Source organism: Urtica dioica, chromosome 8, assembly GCF_054948205.1.
Source record: "Urtica dioica subsp. dioica isolate 48M chromosome 8, U.dioica_male_clone48M_v1_H2, whole genome shotgun sequence".
Lineage (NCBI taxonomy): Eukaryota > Viridiplantae > Streptophyta > Magnoliopsida > Rosales > Urticaceae > Urtica > Urtica dioica.
The window spans coordinates 11,206,019-11,212,329 of record NC_142763.1 but is presented as its reverse complement, the minus strand read 5'-3'; the positions used below and the strand labels follow the sequence as shown (position 1 = coordinate 11,212,329).

Below are 6,311 nucleotides of genomic sequence, written 5' to 3'. Positions count from 1 at the left end.
TCCGAATATTGAGCGTCTCTTCTTCTCGATTTCAAGTTCTTCTCTTCATTGCTTCATCGACGGAAAAGCTTCATCGACGGAGACGCATCGGACATTCGGAGCGTTTTTTATCAAGATTCATCACCGGTGATTTCAAGCCGTGTCATTCATCAAGAATCTTCTTCCGGCGAGTCCCGCCGTGTCAACATTCAAGATCTTCTCCGGCGAGTCCCGCCGTGTCAAAGTTACAAGGTTCCCTTCTCCGGCGAGTCCCGCCGTGTCAAGACTTCAAGATCTTCTTCCGGCGATTTTCCGCCGCGTCAAGGCTTCAAGATCACTACTGTGTCAAAGCCGTCAACAGCCCCTCCGACCTCTCCGGTGAAGCCACGTCCGTCGCCAATATCAAGATGAGAGCTGCAACAAAGATTGGATCTTTGAAAGCGCTGCAACGTCCTCTTCTTCTTCGCGAGACGATCTCGCTCTCGGCTCCGAAGCCGACGAAATCGGAATCGGCAATGGCGAGGAAAAGCCCTATCATCTCCGGCGAGCATCAGGATTATCCTCTCGTCGAGGATTCCGAGTCGCTTTACAGTTCTGTACAAGGACAAAGTGTTTGCAATGTGACGGTAATTAAACCAGAAGTGAGAGGTACAAACAAGAACAGCCCAGTTGTTCATGGGTCTCAGTTGAAAAGGAAAGCCATTAGCAAGGAAGAAATTCAGGCAAAGAAACGCAGCCCAGGAGATAGAGTTCTCATCTCTAGTTGCTGTGAAAACAGGGGACCCAAATGAAATTTTTTTTTATCTAAGAACTCCGTAGCCGAGAATCAGAGCGACGGTGAGGAGGTTCACGGACTCGATGACTAGGCAGCAGGTAAAGACGCTGCCGGAGCTGGTGTCGCCGCCGCGAGCTCCGTCACAACTTGAAGCATCGAAATCCGGTTGTGAAGCCTCTCGATCGCCTCCGGCGAATCGACTACCACCGCGTCGGGATTCCTCGCCGAGAATCCCAACTGGTTTCAGGGGACCGCGGACGCTGTGAGGCAGTACTTGTGGCTGTTTGAGGAACACAATGTGTTGGAATACTTGATTTTGGCAGGAGACCATTTGTATAGAATGGATCACGAGAAGTTCATTCAGGCGCACAGAGAGAGCGATGCTGACATCACCGTCGCCGCTCAGCCGATGGACGAGAAACGCGTGACTGCCTTCGGTTTGATGAAGATCTGGAGACAAAGGCTTGCAATGGGCGTTCAAGAGTCTTTTAAGAACATGCACTCAAGGTGTTCGACAAAATGCCTCTGAGAGATTTTTTTTCTCAAAACAAGACCGGTTCTTCACAAAGTCAATTTTTTCTTCATTCATTCGATCGAGGTCTTCTCCGAGTTGTTTTCTCCGATATCAAGTTCAATCCAAGATGAACTTTCGGGAAAGTTCATCTTGCGGGGGTGTATTAGAGATCAAATATTTTCCATATGTGTCGTTTATGTCTATTAAACGACAAGTTCAACAAGTTGTATTTTCCATATTTGTTTCATTGTATTTTTCCTTTATTTCTTTTATGTTTCATGGCTATATAAAGCCATAGTCTTGTACATTTCTCAAGAAGTTTTGGAATAAACATTTTCACTCTCAATCATTCAAGATGAGAGTTAGTTTTTCCCAATTCTCAAATCCAATTCCTATCTATCCTAACCTAGAAATGTAATAATATACGTTGACCATAAAGACATGACACTAATAATTTCAGTCAGAGACTAAAATGTTTTAATAAATGTTATCTATTTTATGTATAAATTTGTGATCAAACAGTACAAACTTGACATTTTTGAAAATTTTATATATGGCATTTTCCATTTATTTTATGAATAACATCTTGGATAACACTAATCTCTTATGAGCCTCTAGGTCAACTACTTCTCTATCTATTCCTCACTCTGTTTCACTAAATATTACTCTTTTTGTTGAAGAAATGCTAAATAATTTCCACACACGTAAAAGATCATACGAATCAATAACGAGGTCAAGAAATAAAAGTAAACGGTCAAAACGCCTATTGAAACTATTTATTATTATTATTATTATTATTATGATTATAATATAGCATAATTCAAATTCAACAACAAACAGTCAAGTCAAGGGTTCATTATAAAATTTAGGAGATTAATGTAAGATTATTTTAATTAATTTGCATCCATCTGATGCTTTAGATTCAAGTAATAAAGCATTGACGTTATTTACATATATATAAAGATCATCCGTGCCGGAGGAGATCCAATACCATTGAACGTGGATTGGACGGCCGAGAATGCCACGGCCGTTCTGGAGAATTCGGGAAATTTGGCGGTGAAGGAGTTGAATCGGGTTCTGTGGGAGAGCTTCGACTACCCGACGGACACTCTGCTTCCGGGCATGAAGCTCGGGAAAAACCTCACAACGGGCAAAAAATGGGTTCTCTCGGCGTGGTTGAGCCGATACGACCCGGCCACCGGGCCGTTCACACTCGAGTTTAGTACAGAAGATGGAGGAATACTTGTCACGAGAGCCCGTGAGGATTTGTCTTTGCGAAGCAACGATAATTATACGATCTCCTTATTTGACAGTGACAGAACTAGCGTCGTCTCAAACCGGAGAGAGAGGTACTTCAAATACTCTTCGGGCCCCGGTGGGGGCTACATCATAACTCTAGAGTTCATGTATGATACGGCGATCATGTACGGCAACGGAACGAGTTTTTTTATCATGAAGGTTCCGTGCTTCGATACACCTTCTCTGTACGGGTGCTTCGAGAAAGACCCGCCTCGGTGTAGGACCCGGAAAGACCAATTCGAGCTTCGCCAGGGTAGGTTTCTTGAGGGAGAAGCTTCCGCGACTGGGTACACGGATTCGAATTCGAGCCTCGGGCTGAACGAGTGTTTCGTGCGGTGCTGGAAGAACTGCACTTGTGTCGGCTATGATTCGCTGACCGACGATGGAACCGGGTGCCGGTTTTGGAGCGAAGGCGTTAAGTTCGAGCAGAGTTATAGTGGGAGCGCGGCTCAGCTTCGGATTTTGAGTTCCAGGTTCCCCATTCCCGATGGACTATCAGGTACTGAATTATTTTGTTTCAGTAATTTTTTTTCCTTAGAATTTGTTTTAAAAGTTGTATAGCCTTAAAGATAATAAAATTACTAGCCAAGATTTCGTTAATTGTAAATAAATAACTATGTTTTTTTTATTAATACGATCACACAAAAAGTATATATAAAAATCTCGAATTGTCCACCTGATAACACATCTTCCGAATGACTATTTATACATAATTATTGAAAAATTGGCTATTTAACCATTCACGAACTAAAAATTACTCGGTTACTTAGAAATTTTTTGTTTTAATTTAGATTTGTAGTTATAAACTTATAATATGATCTCATCTTATTTGGCTATCAATACTTTTGTTCAGGTCAAAAGTGGTGGCTGTGGGTCATAATTTCTGTGGTGTCTTTCACAACTATAGCTGTTGTCTTGGTTTTCTTTTGTTATTGGAAGCGGAAAAGATCACAAGGTTAAGTTCTGTTTTTAATGTATGCATATAAATAAAAAAATATTTGCTATTTATTATTATTTCTAATATTTTTTTTATTATTGGAATGCCACCCAATTTTCATTAAAGGTCCATTAAAAAAAAAACCAATTTAAACGTTTGACATTGTTAATAGTCAACATTTATTAAATCTTAGTTAAATAGTTACTTTCAGCGTAAATCTTAGATGAATAATCACTTTCATATGCCAAACATTGACTATTTATCTAAGATTTACGTCTGAAAGTGACTATTTATTTAAGATTTATCAAACATTAGCTATTTAGCGATATTAAACGTTTAAGTTAGTTATTTTCCTAATTTTTTGTTTAATTAAAGTGTAAAATAATAATTACAAAATTTCGATAGAATTTCACTGATAATTAAGACATTTTTTTCATTAAATTACCAGACAATTCGATGCAAAAGAAAATTTATTTTGCTGAAACTCGACAGTGACTTTGAGCCTATAATTTGTTGAAATTACTGAAAAGTTTCCGTAACGTATAAACTTCAGCCTAACATCAGATTATCCGTGGAACAGAAAGAGAGGAGGAAACTATACTTGAAGAACTCACAAACTCAGATGGGTTTAACAACAGAGAAGAAATCGTGGAGTTTGAAAAAAAGAAAGGTCACGATCTGAAGCTATTTAGCTTTGCTTCCATTGTGGCCGCTACAAACAACTTCTCTTATGAAAATAAACTCGGGCAGGGTGGTTTTGGTCCTGTGTATAAGGTATTTAGCGTCATAGAAATTGTTTGTTATACTATTTTATGGGTACCTTAGATTTATAGTTTTTTTTTTACAGTAAGAGCGCTTAATTTTCTTTATTGATCACTGAACGTTGGCTAAAGTGCAATTGACAATTTTTATGTGGCTTAAGTATAAATTTTTTTTTTTTATAAATATTTTCTTATTTAAATTATATGGCTTATTTATTGACATTACACAGGGAAAGTTGGAAGAGGGTCATGAGATAGCAGTGAAAAGGCTGTCGAGGAGTTCAGGGCAAGGGCTAGAGGAGTTCAAGAACGAACTCATACTAATCGCAAAACTCCAACATATGAATCTTGTTAGGCTCTTGGGCTGTTGTGTCCGAGGCAATGAGAAAATGTTGATCTACGAGTACATGCCCAACAAGAGCTTAGACTTCTTCCTATTTGGTAATTATATAATATATGCTACATATGAATTTAAAGGAGATAAGTGTCAAAATATTTGTTTTGGAAGGAAAACTATGTATAAAATTTAAGGGATATGAAAAAAAAAAATGAGTTAAAAATAGATTTAATTGAAATAGTTATCACCCTATAATAATAATGTCAGTATTTTTCCAAGGAGAATTGTATTTTCTTATAAATTACATTATAGATCCGAAGAGAAGTATGATGTTGGATTGGGAAAGGCGGTTCAATATCATAGAAGGCATTGCACAAGGGATTCTATATTTGCATCGATATTCAAGGCTCAGAATTATTCACCGAGATCTCAAGGCAAGTAACATCCTGCTTGATAAAGACATGAATCCCAGAATCTCGGACTTTGGCATGGCCAGGATATTCGGCCGAAACGAGTCAGAGGCTAATACAAACAGAATCGTCGGAACATAGTCAGCAAAAACACCTCACGGCTCTCTCACTCTCAAATCAATTGCTGTACTAATTAATTTACGTATCATGTACTCAAGTGGGTACATGCCACCGGAGTATGCCTGCCATGGAAGGAAATTTCTCGGAGAAGTCTGACGTGTACAGCTTTGGAGTATTATTGCTTGAGATCATATGTGGCCGGAGAAATAGTGGTTTTTATAACCCGGATCATCCCATGAACTTAGTAGGATATGTAAGTTCTTTTTTTTTTTTTTTTTTTCTTTTTGTGTAAAAGAGCATGAAATAATGAGCCATTAAGCACACCCCAACATTCTTTGAAGCAGACATGGGAACTATGGAAAAAAGGAAGAAGTAAAGAACTGATTGATCCAACACTATCCGTTGGATCCTCTGCTAGCCAACAAGTCACGAGATGTGTTCATGTGGGATTGCTGTGCGTACAAGACAAGGCCTCAGACAGACCGAGCATGGCCGATGTTCTTTCCATGGTTGGCAATCTCACTTTGATTCTTCCGGCTCCGAGTCAAGTGACTCTTATTTTCCAGCCTCGAAAAGCAGTGGCTAATTCGTCCGGACGAAATAAGGAAAGTCCTCTTGTAAGTGCTTCTATTACAGAGTTGGAGCCAAGGTGAAATTGGCAGAGAAACAAGAACCGTTGTTGATTTGTTCTGTATATGACTGTTGATACGTTGTGCGTGTGCTAGTGCCTTTTTTTTTTCTTCTTAATTATTCCAATGATTCGTGTGTGTGTGATGATTGAAATGATTTAATCCAATATATATGACTGCTGCAACATAGGAACTAGCAATCTAACATAAGGAGAAGCACAATGTTGGAAACAAGACCATTCACTACAAGAATGCCTTGGTGCGACTGATTTTTCGTCGCGCAGAGCCGTGGCACCAATTAATATTTTTCTGGTGCCACAGCTTTATGGGAAAGAAATCAACCCTGCATGTCGCGTATAGACTTTGCGCGACAATTTATTTGCAACGGAAACGATTATTTTTGTTGCAAGGGATGCACTCGCACAAAACCGTTAAAATGCACACAAAATTGTACCTCGGCGGCTCATATCATATCATCTCTTCTTCCTCGGCATATAGTTAAACTCATTCTCAAAATAAGTCAATCAAATTCAACAATGACAGATTTCCA

The 6,311-nt window shown here is 39.1% G+C and overlaps 1 pseudogene across 1 annotated transcript; it reads left to right on the top strand.

Moving 5' to 3' along the window:
- The first annotated feature begins 1,094 nt into the window (after positions 1 to 1,094).
- Positions 1,095 to 5,785, top strand: LOC149388075 (G-type lectin S-receptor-like serine/threonine-protein kinase CES101; annotated as a pseudogene). Its single transcript, XR_016300637.1, has 8 exons — positions 1,095 to 1,178; positions 2,232 to 3,066; positions 3,421 to 3,522; positions 4,085 to 4,278; positions 4,496 to 4,706; positions 4,915 to 5,152; positions 5,231 to 5,385; positions 5,477 to 5,785. The product of XR_016300637.1 is annotated as a G-type lectin S-receptor-like serine/threonine-protein kinase CES101 (transcript).
- The last annotated feature ends 526 nt before the right edge of the window (positions 5,786 to 6,311 follow it).